The 15284-nt window shown below is 43.5% G+C and overlaps 1 long non-coding RNA gene across 1 annotated transcript in view; it reads left to right on the plus strand.

The window, feature by feature from the left end:
• The window catches only part of LOC111550577, a 91250-nt gene that overhangs the window by 27062 nt on the left and 48904 nt on the right, over positions 1–15284 (plus strand). The window contains exon 2 of the long non-coding RNA XR_002734107.2: positions 8524–8622. This is a non-coding gene — a long non-coding RNA (uncharacterized LOC111550577). The remainder of the gene's footprint in view (positions 1–8523; positions 8623–15284) is intronic.

The raw sequence follows: 15284 nt of genomic DNA on the forward strand, positions 1-15284 counted from the left end.
GGCTTGCAACTTAGCTCACACCTGACCAATCAGGTAGTAAAGAGAGCTCACTAAAATGCTAATTAGGCAAAAACGGGAGGTAAACAAATAGCCAATCATCTATCGCCTGAGAGCACAGGGGGAGGGACAATGATCGGATATAAACCCAGGCATGCGAGCCAGCAGTGCTACCCTCTTTGGGTCCCCTCCCTTTGTATGGGAGCTCTGTTTTCACTCTGTTAAATCTTGAAACTGCACACTCTTCTGGTCTGTGTTTGTTACCACTCAAGCTGAGCTTTTGCTCACTGTCCACCACTGCTATTTGCCACCATCGCAGACCCGCTGCTGACTTCCACCCCTCTGGGTCCAGCAGGGTGTCTGCTGTGCTCCTGATCCAGGGAGGTGCCCACTGCTACTCCCGATCAGGCTAAAGGCTTGCCATTGTTCCTGCACGGCTAAGTGCCCAAGTTCATCCTGATGGAGCTGAACACTAGTCGCTGGATTCCATGGTTCTCTTTTGTGACCCATGGCTTCTAATAGAGCTATAACACTCACCACATAGCCCAGGGTTCCATTCCTTGGAATCTGTGAGGCCAAGAACCACAGGTCAGAGAACAAGAGGCTTGCCACCATGTTGGGAGCAGCCGCCACCATCTTGGGAGCTCTGGGAGCAAGGATGGATTCAAGTGATTCTTGTGCCTCAGCTTCCCAAGTAGCTGGGACTACAGGCATGCACTACCACATCCAGCTAATTTTTGTATTTTTAGTAAAGACGGGGTTTTGCCATGTTGGCCTTGCTAGTCTTGAACTTCTGGCCTCAGGTGATCCACCTGCCTCGGCCTCCCAAAGTGCTGGGATTACAGGCGTGAGCCACCACACCCAGCCCAGCATCCTTGAACCTGGGAGGCAGAGGTTGCAGTGAGCCGAGATTTTTCGCCCCTACCCTCCAGTCTGGGTGAGACTCCATCTTAAAAACAAAACAAAACAAACAAACAAAAAACAAAAAAACTCAAGGGTTTATAGTTTACATTAGTATTCACTCTTGATGTACATTCTCTGAGTTTTGACAAACACATAAAGCTATGTATCCATCATCATAGTATCGTACAGAATAGTTTTACTGCCCTAAAAATGTCGTGTGCTTGGGCTATTCACCCCTTCCTCCTTCTCTATTAGCTCCTGGCAACCACTGATTTCTTTCTGTCTCCATAGTTTTGCTTTTTATTTATTTATTTTTTAACTTTATATTTTCAAACTATATTTAAAGACTATAGTAATGCGAATAGGATGGAATGTGCAAAAAATATACAAAAATAAAAACAATGGAACAGAAATCACTACTCACATATTTCAGACATGATGCAAAAAGAGAATGTAAAAAATAGTTCAACTTAGAGTTTCTCAAAAGTATGCAGATATTTGTGTGTTCCCCAAAACAACGGAAAAACAGTCAGATTGTGCAGTCTCTTACATGCCATGGAGAAGACTTTTGGTTCTCACTGTAAACTTGAAAGAAGATCACCAAAGGGAAAGTAGAATCCTTAGAGAATTTAAAAGCATAAGACAGAAGATGCCCTATGAGAAAGCAGTATAAAAAAACTCAGGCTTCCCAGACATTATTTTCTTTGGAGCACAGCTTCCCAAATCACATTTTAAGGACTGGCTTTCTCCTTGACCTTTGGACTTCTCATCTGTGTCATCTGTTGTATTCACTTTTGCTCCCATCCAGTGGGGCTTTGGCTACCATCTCATGTCCCTTCATATTCCAAGGCTCTTTTTTTATTTTTTATTTTGGCTCCAGACAGGTAATCAGGTATGGGTTAGAGACAGCAATACACAGGAAGATTGGGTTTCTGTGGTCCACTAACATCACATTTCCATATAAATTCCGCTGTGCAGTGTCCAGGCATTGCCACTCCTCCAGAGATAATTCTATGTCCATAAATGTCAATGGTTCCATTTCTAGGCTTCCAGGGGGTCCAGGCATCTTAGCTGTGGATCTCCCAGTACCTGCAGGTAACAGAGCCACAATGGAGCCACAGAGGCTGGGCCTCTAGGAGCAGTCACTTTTGCCTTTTCTAGAGTATTATATAATTGCAATTACTTAGCAACTAGGCTTTTCTCACTGGCTTCTTTCACTTAACAATATGCATTTAAGGCTCCTTCATGTCTTCCTGGCTTGCTAGCTCATTTGAAAAAATCATTAATATCCCAGTGTATGGATATACCATCATTTTTGGATGTAGATTATTCAAAGAGGTTTTCTACAAAAAGTACATTTAAAAATTGTCAGTTTAGTGTTTATGGTTTTCTTTTATGAGGTGGCCAGGGTGTGGGATAGGTCAACCTGTAGGTATAGTGCCCATGGAAACAGATGCGGGGGTGGAATGAGAACGATTGCTTCATGGAAAAAAAAAAACAACAACAACACACACACACACACACACACACACACACACACACACACACACCCCATTCATTTAAAATGGCTGGTATTAGGGGAAGAACAGTGGACCAAGAACAAGGGTGTGACTTAGTATGATTTAGCAGAGACTGAAAATTTATTCATTCATTCAACACTGATTTATTCATTCAACACTGATTTACAGAACACCTGACTCTATGACGTCATACTTGGTCCTAGGAATGGAATAATGAACACAGCAGATAAATGGAACTGATAAATGGAATTTTCAGGAGAGTCAGGCATTCGCCAAAGAGTCATACTAATGAATATGTAATTACAATTGGAGTAAAGTGCTCGGAAGGAAGGAAAACTTGGCCTTTCTTGGAGGGTCAAAGAAAGTTCCTAGAGGAAAGGACACTTGAGCCGCAATCTTAAAGTTAACCAAAAGTTGACTTTGGAGATGGAAGAAGTTGCTGGGCCTGTGATCAGTTCAACCAGCATCTGGCTTAACAGCCCCTTCTCCATTGTCTCACCATGGGGCAACTCCCTTGTGGAATGCAGCTCTTGTTGGAATAACTGAGGCATACGGTGGGTATTATCCTGTAATACCAACCCAAATTGCTGCCAAAGTATCTCCAAGCAATACAGGAAGACAGGAGCGCAATAGTTAATGAAGCTTTATTAATTAATTTATTATTATTATTATTATTATTATTATTATTATTTGTTACATGCTCTGTTTCCAATTTCCTCCAACACATATTTTGAGCAGTTATGATGTTTCAAATATGGGGTTTTTAAGATTAAATGAAATATGGAGTCTCTTTGAGTCAACATATAATTGCATAATGCACTCTCTGAGGGCAGCTCTCCCAGGGTCCTCTGGGGGTATCCATGTGTCTGTTCATCCTGCAATATATATTGAGTGCTGTGTGCTGGGCCAGGGATGTGGAGATGAAAGAGACAGATGATCCACCTACAAGGACCTTACTTTCTAGTGCAGGGGACAACCTTTAAACGTAATTCAGTGCAGTGAACTCTAAGAAAGAGACAAGAGTTGGCCGGGCGCGGTGGCTCAATCCTGTAATCCCAGCACTTTGGGAGGCCGAGACAGGCGGATCACGAGGTCAGGAGATCGAGACCATCCTGGCTAACACGGTAAAACCCCGTCTCTACTAAAAAAAATACAAAAAACTAGCCGGGCGAGATGGCGGGCGCCTGTAGTCCCAGCTACTCGGGAGGCTGAGGCAGGAGAATGGCGTAAACCCGGGAGGCGGAGCTTGCAGTGAGCTGAGATCCGGCCACTGCACTCCAGCCTGGGCGACAGAGCGAGACTCCGTCTCAAAAAAAAAAAAAAAAAGAGACAAGAGGTAACAGAACTGTTTGGAAGAAGGCACTGTTGAAAGGCCTTGCCTAAAATCTGTTTTGCTTTAAGCAGAAGAAGTAGACCTCTTCCTATTTTACAGGAAAATCATTTATGGAAATGTATGTAACTATTTTAGCTAAAATATTCTCTTTCACTTAATCTAAAGCCTGAGATGATAAATTTCTCACTGTGGAAGAAGCCTCAGTGTCCCAGCATTAAATAAAGATCATTCAGCTTCCCAAAGTGGAAGTCAAAAGCCAATATGCAGAGGTCAGTCTAGCTCAGATGCAAGCCACATTGTTATTTATTTCCTGCTGTGGATTCTCTTGGTGTCTTGTGAAAAAAGATAGATATTTGGGGAACTTAAGTATCCTGGATTTTTCTTTTGAAATAAAGTCAACCACTGTCTGCCCTTGGTATGTTTGGTTGTTTTAAGTAAGGCTTTGTCTCAATGGCACCACCTCTAGGCTCAGCCAGGGCAATTAGAGAAAAGCCTCTGGGGCCTTGGAATGCGTTTCCAAACAGGATTTGAATGTGGGTGAGATCTGACAGCTCCTCACAGCCTCTTGGTACCAGCAGATGTTCTGTCCCAACAACATCGGCTGACTCCAGGATGAGAGGACAGCAGGCTCAATGAAGATGTCCGTCTTTCCTCTCCTCCTCCCATCTGCCTTATCAAGAGGTTGACAGGTGGGCATTGACAGGGGCAGCAAACCACCCACCTCGTTTAGTTCTGCCCACTACACTTTTCCATGAGGAGTCCCTCAAGGATGCAGCTCCCAGGCCTCCCAGCTTGTCTGCCTTGTTCAGAACTGTTTTTTGCTGCTCAGTGAAGCAGCTAAGAACTTGAGCTCTGGATTTTGACAAATCTGGCTTTGAAATCCAGCTTTGCTGCTAACTAGCTGTGGGGCCTCACACAAGTTACTTTATTTCCCTGACTTGCCTGTAAAATGGGTATAATAATAGTACCTATATATCAGGATCCCAATAGGAAATAGTAACAAATTATAAATGTGTGGAAGTGGTTTAGAAAACCACGAAAGATAGTGAGATATGCAGGGTTACAGCAGCAGATCTGTGACTTTCTCTAAGCCAGTATCTAAGAGGGGAGATAGAAATTATAGGAACCCAGAGGAGAGAAGAGGTACTTAGAAAAGCCCTCTTTGAGAAAAGCCATGGCTTTTATCAGAAATGACCTTACAGAGAAGAAATATGACCTTATTTTACTTTCTGTCTCCAAAATCCTGCTCTCCTGAAGCTCCCTGCTGGCCAAACCCAACAAGAAGCCAGAGGGCATGGGAGCAGGTGATACAATCTGCACAGAGCAGCCTCCTAGGGTAGAGTGAGACAAATGGAAAAGGGTGGAAATGGCTGTGGAGGGCAAATGGAAGACATCCAGCACAAACCAACTCACAGCCTTGCTGAGCTGATTAAATAATGTAATGACATTAAGGGCTTAGCACATTTCCTGTCACCAAGTATTTCATGAAAGTTAGCTGTGACTATTAGCGTTGCTGTTTGTTGGATGTAAGTGAGTTGCCAGTACTTTAGGGTTAAGGACATGAAGCAGGACTTAAATGGAACAACAGAGGGCCACACATGTGGCCCCCACACAAGCCCAGGTAATGAAAAGTTTGTGCTTCTTTTGGTATCAAAATAAAATTATGTTTGTGGCTGGGTGTGGGGGCTCATGCCTGTAATCCCAGGCACTTTGGGAGGCTAAGGTGGGTGGATTGTTTGAGCTCAGGAGTTTGAGACAACCTAGGCAATAAGATGAAACCCTGTCTACAAAAAAACCCCACAAAAATTAGAAAAATTAGCTGGGTGTGGTGGCATGCACATGAAGTCCAGCTACTCAGGGGCTGAGGCAGGAGGAACACCTGAGCCTTGGGAGGCCAAGGCTGCAGTGAGTTGTCATTGGGCCATGGCACTCCAGCCTGGGCAACAGAGTGAGACCCTGTCTCAAAATACAAAGAAAGAAAGAAAATGAAGTTTGTTTCTCCTCTCCTGAGAAATGCTCAAATATTTCTTCCACTCTTTTCCACGTCTTTCACCTGTACCATCTTTTCTTGTCTTTCCTGTTAGCATGTGAACATGCTGTTATGAAGAAAATGTCTTTTAAGCTACTATTCACCAATGTAAGTGTTCTCAAAAGAGTAAGGGTTCTTTGGGTTATTGGAGGGACAGGAAATGGGGCCTCAAAGTGCCAAGATGCAGTTATGTGTGGGGTGTAGACATGAGCTGTTAGCACCATGGGGGCTGATATTTTAGAAACAGGTCCACTCCTAACCTTGGTATTAACAGACTTTCCACATGGTTATGTTTCTGCTCTTTACTTTCTGCATGACCACGAGCAAGTAATATTACCTGGATTTCTGTAAATTGTCAGCCTTACTTCACAAAAATATTCTACGGATTAAAAATGACATGAAACACGTGGGTCTTTTTGCATGAAGAAGGTAGCTTGCCTTCCTACTGCCTGTATATATTTTCTGGGCTGGGAGGCTGTCTGGATTGCCATGGGGAATAAAAAGGGGGGTCAAGAGAGCAGAAAGAATGGGAGGAAGAGAGATGCTTCAGATAGATAACCCCGTGGTCCTCTAGCCAAGGGACGCAGAAGAAAATGGCTAGAGAAGACAGGGCGGGGAACATATTGAGTTGAAAGGCTTCAGGGGGAGGCAGCATGGCAAAGGAGACAAGCACAGCCTTTGGTCCCATTAGTCCAGATAGGGTTGCCACCCAGTCCCACCTCTTATTAATGTGAACTTGGATGAGCTGCGTCATCTCTTTGATCTTCAGTTTCCTTGTTTGTTACGGTAAGATAAGAAAAAGAAAATTACATATGCAAAAGGCTAGCGGATGCTCAATAAATGGCTCTTCCTCTTGAAACCCCTTTTATTTTATTTTACTTTATTTTAAAAGCATCCATTAATGCACCCATAATAGGGAGCCAGGGATAGTTCACAGGATTCTCTGACTTATTAAATCAACACCAACAGAAAATAGACAGTTCCCAGTTCTTCTACACTCAAGTGCCATGGCGAAGCACATCTCTGAAAATGTCCTCTAGGTTCCCCACTCCATGCACGGCTCCTGCTGATCCTTTCTCTGAAAAGCTGCCTTCCCACCTGTCTGTTGCCATCAAATCTTCCCTCTCATTTCTCCTTTGTCTATCATTCTGTAGAGTTGTGTTTATATCTCAATTAAAGAGCTCATCACACTGTGATGCTGGGATCTGCCCACAGGCTCCCAGTTAGGCTGAGCCCTCTCTGCAGGCAGCATCTGAGCAGACACATGTATAGAGCTTCCCAGTGCCAGTCACTGTGTCGCTCTGCTTTCTATACATGCCATCTCATTGAATCCTCACATCTGTACTGTTACCTCCACTTTAAGGATACAGAAACTGAGGCATCCAAAGTTTTATGGGCAACGTGGTGAAACCCCATCTTTACAAAAATAGAAAAATTAGCTGGGCATGGTGGTGCATGCCTGTAGTCCCAGCTATTTGTGAGGCTGAGGTTGGAGAATCACTTGAGCCTCGGAGGCGGAGATTGCAATGAGCTGAGATTGCGCCACTGTACCCCAGGCTGAGCGACAGAGCGAGACCTTGTCTCAAAAAGAAGAAAAAAGTTTTAGCTTTTTACCTAAGGTCTCAAAGGTGCAGGTAGCATAGCCAGGATTCAAACCTGGTCCGCCTGAAGAGTCTGTGTTTTTCTTCCCTCCACACTAGTCATGTTGGTATTAGCTCCAGGTGCAATACCTGCCTCATAGTACGTCTTTAAGAAATGCTTATTGGATTAGCTGAAACAAACACCCAAAGCTATACTCGGAAACTTTTAGCTTTATGAACTATATATTCTTATTTGAAGAAAATGGCATTTTAACAAATTTGAAGAGGTATAAGAGAAAGCCAGGCTTAACACTTAGTCATCTTGCTGTTATATATAAGACAATTTATATAGGATCCTTTTTACATGCAGAAAATTGCTTCACCACAGATAGAACATACAATCACATGCACACCACACCACGCACATGCTGATGTTCCTTTTCCTAGGTAGAGATAAACTGGGATCGCTTGGGGAGTAAGACACCAGCATATCTCTCTGTGCTGATGTAAGGAAATTCCAATAACTCACATTTAGAATGTTGCCTTGGGTGGGAAGCGCCTGAGGGCTGCACAGAGGGGTGATAAATGTTGCCAGCAATGGACTTGACTGCAGTTTAACCCAAGGTCACTGGGAGGCCAGAGCAGAATCAGGGAAGGAATGTTGGCCCCTGGGGCCAGCTGAGCCTCGGGCAGGCTCCTGTCTCTGGGCCTTCTCATGCAGTCGAGCTGTGAGCTGTGACGGTCCTTAGCAACCCTGCCCTGTTCCTCCTCAACAGGAAGGGAACGATGTTGCTGCCAGGCAGGCAAGCAACCCCGGCGTGACCCTCGTTCCTCTTTGCTCACACAACCCACCTCTCTACTCATACAAAAGAGGCTTTCAGAACTTGGTTACCTAGAGTTGAACTTTTCAACAAGGCTTTTTGGTTTTTTTTTGTTTTTCCCCTTTAAGCTCCACAGCTAAAATACCAGATCTCGCTGTTGCTAAGATTAAGGATTTTCCCCTCTCTTTTCTCCCTCAGCTCAGTTTCCGTTGACTAGGAAAGACCAAGAGATGGATTACTGTTCCCTTGCCAAATGGAGAGGGGTGCTTGAGCATCCAGGGCTTTCAGTGGGATTAGACATTATTCAGGCTTGTGCTAATAGTCGTTATTTACTCCTCAGGCTCTCACGGAAGTCACCACGTTTGTGTAGGTAACTAAGGCCTACCGAAACCACTCAGCCCTAAGTGCACACAGGAGAACCATGGAGTTGGAGGAAAAGGTAATTTAACATGAATATTTATATACTGTACAAACCACGTGCCATGATTCACTCAGCTTATTTTCATTTGATGCATTTTCTTCCCATTTGCAGTCTTTATTTATTGCAAAGTTAAGGCTGTTAGCAAAATAACACATTGGGGTAAGCTTTCTTCTTTCTTTCCTTCCTTCCTCCCTCCCTCCCTCCATCTCTCTCTCTCTCTCTCTCTCTTTCTTTCTTTCTTTCTTTTCCTGCTTTCTAATGTATCTCTGGGAAACTGAGCTAATATAGCAGCAAAATTGGGCACCACTGCTAATCCCCAAGACATTGGCAGTGTTGTACTGAGCCTAGTATTCTTGCCAGGCCTTTACTGCAGATCACCGGACCTTGTAAACCCTGAGGCCACAGAACCATGGCAGCTCACGTTAGTCATCATTTAGTAACATGGGTGACTTAGGAATCACCTGTGTCTCTGCTTTTCAAGGTAGGAATGTAAGTACCAACTTTTCTAGAGGGTTCACCGGGTGCAAGAGACTTGGGTTCATGGCCCAGTGTTGCTACCTGCTAGTTCTGTGATGTTGGGCAAATAACTTCAAAATTCAGAGCCTCCATATCCTCTTATATAATAGAAAATATACATATTAATGGAATTTTCTTCATAAAGGTAGGTGCATGTTAAAATGCATAGCATATGTATAAGTACTCAGCTTGACACATGACAAGCTTGAAATTTAAGTGTCAGCTCGAGTTAGACATGTGTAGTCCTACTAGTAACTCTGGAGGCTGATGAGGAACTGCCTGCCCTAAAGAGGTTAACTCCCTTCCTAATGCACATACTTAGTACATTTTGGAACTAGCTCTGCAATGCAGTTTTGGTTCATTCCAAAGTGTATGGTCCATTCATGATGAAATACACCTCAGTATCTATTGCTGTTTTTTGCTAGAGATATTTGAAATCTAGCAGTGTTGAGCGTTTTGGGGGCCTTGACTTGGATACAAATGATAAAAACAGGTAAAAAGACTCAGGTGGAATTTTCCTCATATCAATATCTGTGTAGAGTTTAACCTTTTTAGAAAAGTTATATTAATGGTGTGATTCGTGGCTGAGTTCCATTTCAGCGGGGGCGGTGGGGGGGCTGCAATTCTCGGCAGTAAGCTTTGCTGGTGCCATTACAGTCTTGCCTGCTAGTTTACTGAGAAGCTCATCTCTCAAGCCCAAGGGAATATCCTGTCCAGCTCCCGATCTTATTTCCAAGAGAAACCAAGACACATTTGGTGTGGCCGTAAGAAGGCCACTGGGTTGGTGAGGGCTGTGAAGACACACGCTAAGAGGGACAGGCGTTGGATTAGGTGTGAGAAAGCCTGATGTGAGAAGAAAAAGGATCGCACTTTTTCCTTGAGGCTCCAGACAGCAGGCCTTAGACAATAGGTGTAAGTTACTGGGAAGATTTGAGTTCAGTGAAGAGAGAGAGTATTAAGCCTAAAAAGAGTTTGGAAATAGAATGAGCTCTATGAGGACATGCGTTGTTTTCCGTATCTGCAGCTGTGACCCATGGACTGAGAGGAAATTTTTAACCATGTTCTCCCAAGGAATTATGCATGGATAAGATAAAAAGTTCCTTCTTGGCCGGGCGCAGTGGATCACGCCTGTATCCCAGCACTTTGGGAGGCCAAGGCAGGTGGATCACGAGGTCAGGAGATCGAGACCATCCTGGCTAACACGGTGAAACCCTGTCTCTACTAAAAATACAAAAGATTAGCCGGATGTGGTGGCGGTTCCTGTAGTCCTAGCTACTTGGGAGGCTGAGGCAGGAGAATGGCGTGAACCCGGGAGGCGGAGCTTGCAGTGAGCTGAGATTGTGCCACTGCACTCCAGTCTGGGCGACAGAACGAGACTCCGTCTCGAAAAAAAATGTTCCTTCTTACTCTGAGTTTCCGTTACTGTGATATATGTGGTGCCTATCGATTTGCAAAAGGTTTTCTTACCTCTGTTTCTTTCACTCCCTCATAAGCGGTTCATCAGTTGACCAACAAATAGCTATTTGCTCCTATTGCATGGCACTAGATACGAAGTATGCAATAGGAAACAAGTATTGCTCTCAAGAACCTTATAGTCTTTTTGGAAAAATGGACAAGAAAACAGACATTTGTAACAGAGCATGGTATGGGCTATAAGGGGAAGGATAAGAGCACAGAAGAGGAATATCAGCCCTGCTAGAGGTGAGAGAAGCAAGGCTTCCTGGAGGAAGGGATATCTAGGATGGGACTTACTTGGAGCTGAATAGTGATAGAAACCTAGCAGGCAAGGCATTAGCATGGGCAAAAGGCTGGAGGCCTGAAAGAACAAGATAGGGTAGGGGAACTGTAAGCAGTTCTGTTTAGTTGGAGCAGAGTATTGGAGGTGGAGACACAAGGAGATGCGACTGGAGAAAGAAGTCATTGTAGATGGCAAAAATAGCCACAATTGTTTTTTCCCTTTCATCGTCAGGGAAAGTCTGCTTTCTCATTTCATCCCTTCAGTCTGAGTTGGCTATAGGACCTGCTCTGGCCATTGAGAAATTAGCAAACATAATGCAAGAAGACACTTGAAAAATGCTTGCAGACTGGGTGAGGTGGCTCATGCCTGTAATCCCAGCAGTTTGGGAGGCTGAGGCAGGCGGATCACCTGAGGTCAGGGGTTCAAGACCAACATGGCCAACATGGTAAAACCCCATTTCTACTGAAAATACAAAAATTAGCCAGCCATGGTGGTGCGCTTCTGCAGTCCCAGCTACTTGGGAGGCTGAGGCAAGAGAATCACTTGAACCTGGGAGGTGGAGGTTGCAGTGAGCCAAGATGGCACCATTACACTCCAGCCTGGGCAACGAAGTGAGACTCTGTCTCAAAAAAAAAAAAGGAAGCCGGGTGCAGTGGCTCATGCCTGTAATCCCAGCACTTTGGGAGGCTGAGGCAGGTGGATCATGAGGTCAAGAGATTGAGACCATCCTGGCCAACATGGTGAAACCCCGTCTCTACTAAAAATAAAAAAATAGCTGGACATGTGATGTGTGCCTGTATTCCCAGCTACTCGGGAGACTGAGGCAGGAGAATTGCTTGAACCCAGGAGGTGGAGGTTGCAGTGAGCTGAGATCGCGCCACTGCACTCCAGCCTGGGTGACAGAGTGAGACTCTGTATAAAAAAAAAAAAAAAAAAAAGAAGAGAAAGAAAGAAAAGATAAATGCTTTCACATGGGAGATTCTTTCAACCCGACACTGACATTTTTATAAGTCCAAGGTAGTCTGCTGGATGGTAAGAGACACTTGCCTCAGTTTCTTGGTCATCCCAGCCTACAATCAGCTATTTTCAGAAATAGAGTTGTCTAGCTGACCTGCAATTGACCATGGATGCAGGAGTGAGCCCAACTGAGCTTAGCATAAGGACTGCCCAGCTGAACCCAGCCCAAATTGCTGATTTATGGTATTATGAGCTAAATAAAAGGTGATTATTTTAATCCATGAAGCTTTTGTGTGTGGGGTGGGAGTGGTGGGGGTGTTTGTTTGTTTGCAGTAATAAGCTAATTGCTATGGCAGTCATAGAGACTTATGAATTATGTTTATGAATTTGGACTTTAATCCGCGGTGTGTGGATATTTCAAATGGTTTAAGCCATGAAACTGGTAGTATCAGATTTGTGTTTTAGAAAAAATCACTGTTGGATACAGCCAATGAGATCCTGTGTGGTTAAGTACCTTGCAAGTTGTAAATAGGTGTGCAAATAGAGTTAATGAGTAAAAATTGTACATACACGTAACCTGGAGATGCCTGGGACACAATTTCAAGGCAAACCCTCAGGTCAAACCTCTGAAAACATCCAGTAATGGCATGCTTTTACTAATATCACATCTGGCTATAAAAAAAATTATCTCCCTAGTACACTGCCTCTGATATCCAGCTGAGGGCCTAGAGGAACTGGCCAAAGCAGAATGGCTTGGAAAGATGGTCAGAATGCACCAAGACTATGAAAGTTTCACTTCTCTCAAAGAGAGACCTGGAATAGCAGTTCTTCAGGCTAATTTGGTTCCTGTATCACAGACCTGGTCATGGACTCTCAAAAAAGCCTTTTAAGAGATTCCCATAGGGAGATTAACAGAGACGCACACAGAGATGAGTGTGTTTCTTCTTTAAGGCATTATTTATAACATGAAAAAGTGAATACTATAAATGTCCAACAATAGGAAAATGATGATATAAGCTTTTATACAACTACATGGCTGAAAACTATGTAAATGTGATAAAGTAGTGTTTTCAGGATGGCTGCAAAGAAAAAAGTTAGCATTTTAACAAAATATGTATAGAGTATGGGAGAGACAAGTTTTCCTCCAAAATCCATTCTCCTCTTTTAATAACAGAATTTAATTTTTTAAGATAATAGAATTTTTAAAGAATAGAATTCCAGACTTTTAGCTGGACACATGGCTACACAGCTAGAAACCTTGTTTCTCATCCTCCTTGGCTGCTGGGGCATGGCCATGCATCTGAATTCTGGACTGTGGAATGTGACCAGGAGTGATGTGTGCTATTTCCAGATTGTCTCCAAGTAGTTGGCTGCTGGGTATGATCATGAAACTGAATTTTGGACCACGGAGTGTTTCATGCCATTTCCAGATTGCCCCCAAGTATTTGTGGAAATGTTCACACATTTATCTTGTCCCCACATATTTGTGAATGTATTCACATATTTCTTTTGCCCATTCTTTACACTGAAGGTTGAGTTGCAGATGTGATTATGGCATCCTGAAGATATATCTTGGACCCAGAGCTTATCTAGGGAGTAGTTGTGTCTTGTGTTGGTGAAAGTGCTGAGCAGAGGGAATGGCTCACCAAAGCACAAGTGACCCATGAGCTACTGTGTGTTGAAGGGACACTCATTTGAAGGTCACTGCTAGGTGCTCAGGTGCACAACACAGAAAGCTCACACACAGTCTGCAGCAGAGTAATGGAAAGCCAAATCTTCACATTTTTAGCCCAGCATCTTATATCTTAGATTAACTGGGGCATTGTGAGGACTGCAAGTGGTTTGTTTCAGGATCATTTCTTCCTTTGCCCATTTCTGCCATCTCTGTTGACTCTGGGCTCTTCTGCCATGTATATATATATGCAATTATGGAAGCCAAGAAGTCCCATTATATGCTGTCTGCAAACCGGAAAACCAGGAAAGCTGATGGCATTAAATCCAAGCCCAAATGCCAGAGAACTAGGAGCTCCAATGTTCGAGGGCAGAAGAAGATGCATGTCCTAGCTCAGAGAGAGAGAATTCACCCTTCTTTCACTTTTTTGTTATATTCAGGCCCTCAGTGGATTGGTTAGTACCTGCCCACATTGGTGAGAGTGAATATTTTTACTCAACCTACTGATTCAAATGCTAGTCTCTTCTGGAAACAATCCTCACAGACATACCCAGAAATAATGTTTTACCAGCTATCTAGCCATCCCTTAAACCCAGTCAAGTTGACATATAAAATTAACCATTGCACCCTCCAAAATATTCTTATTTTGAATATTCTTATTTTGAAAATTCTAGCGCCCCGTACCTCAGAATGTGATCTTATTCTTTAAAAGGATCCTTGCAGATGTAATCAAGTTAAGATAAGGTCTTAACTAGGTAAACCTAGGCAATACCATTCAGGACATAGGCATGGACAAGGACTTCATGTCTAAAACACCAAAAGCAATGGCAACAAAAGCCAAAATTGACAAATGGGATCTAATTAAACTAAAGAGCTTCTGCACAGCAAAAGAAACTACCATCAGAGTGAACAGGTAACCTACAGAATGGGAAAAATTTTTGCAATCTACTCATCTGACAAAGGGCTAATATCCAGAATCTACAAAGAACTCAACCAAATTCACAAGGAAAAAACAAACAGCTCCATCAAAAAGTGGACGAAGGATATGAACAGACACTTCTCAAAAGAAGACATTTATGCAGGCAACGGAAACATGAAAAAATGCTCATCATCACTGGCCATCAGAGAAATGCAAATCAAAACCACAATGATACGCCATCTTACACCAGTTAGAACGGCGATCATTAAAAAGTCAGGAAACAACGGGTGCTGGAGAGGATGTGGAGAAATACGAACACTTTTACACTGTTGGTGGGATCGTAAACTAGTTCAACCATTGTAGAAGACAGTGTGGCAATTCCTCCAGGTTATAGAACTAGAAATACCATTTGACCCAGCCATCCCATTACTGGGTATATACCCAAAGGATTATAAATCATGCTGCTATAACACATGCACACGTATGTTTAGTGTGGCACCATTCACAATAGCAAAGACTTGGAACCAACCCAAATGTCCATCAGTGATAGACTGGATTAAGAAAATGTGGCACATATACACCATGGAATACTATGCAGCCATAAAAAAGGATGAGTTCATGTCCTTTGTAGGGACATGGATAAAACTGGAAACCATCATTCTCAGCAAAGTATCGCAAGGACAAAAATCCAAACACCTCATGTTCTCACTCATAGGTGGGAATTGAACAATGAGAACACTTCGGCACAGGAAGGGGAACATCAAACACCAGGACCTGCCAGGGGGTGGGGGGAGGGGGGAGGGATAGCATTAAGAGATATACCTAATGTAAATGATGAATTAATGGGTGCAGCACACCAACATGGCACATGTATGCAT

The sequence above is a fragment of the Piliocolobus tephrosceles genome, chromosome 7 (assembly GCF_002776525.5).
Source record: "Piliocolobus tephrosceles isolate RC106 chromosome 7, ASM277652v3, whole genome shotgun sequence".
Taxonomy (NCBI): domain Eukaryota; kingdom Metazoa; phylum Chordata; class Mammalia; order Primates; family Cercopithecidae; genus Piliocolobus; species Piliocolobus tephrosceles.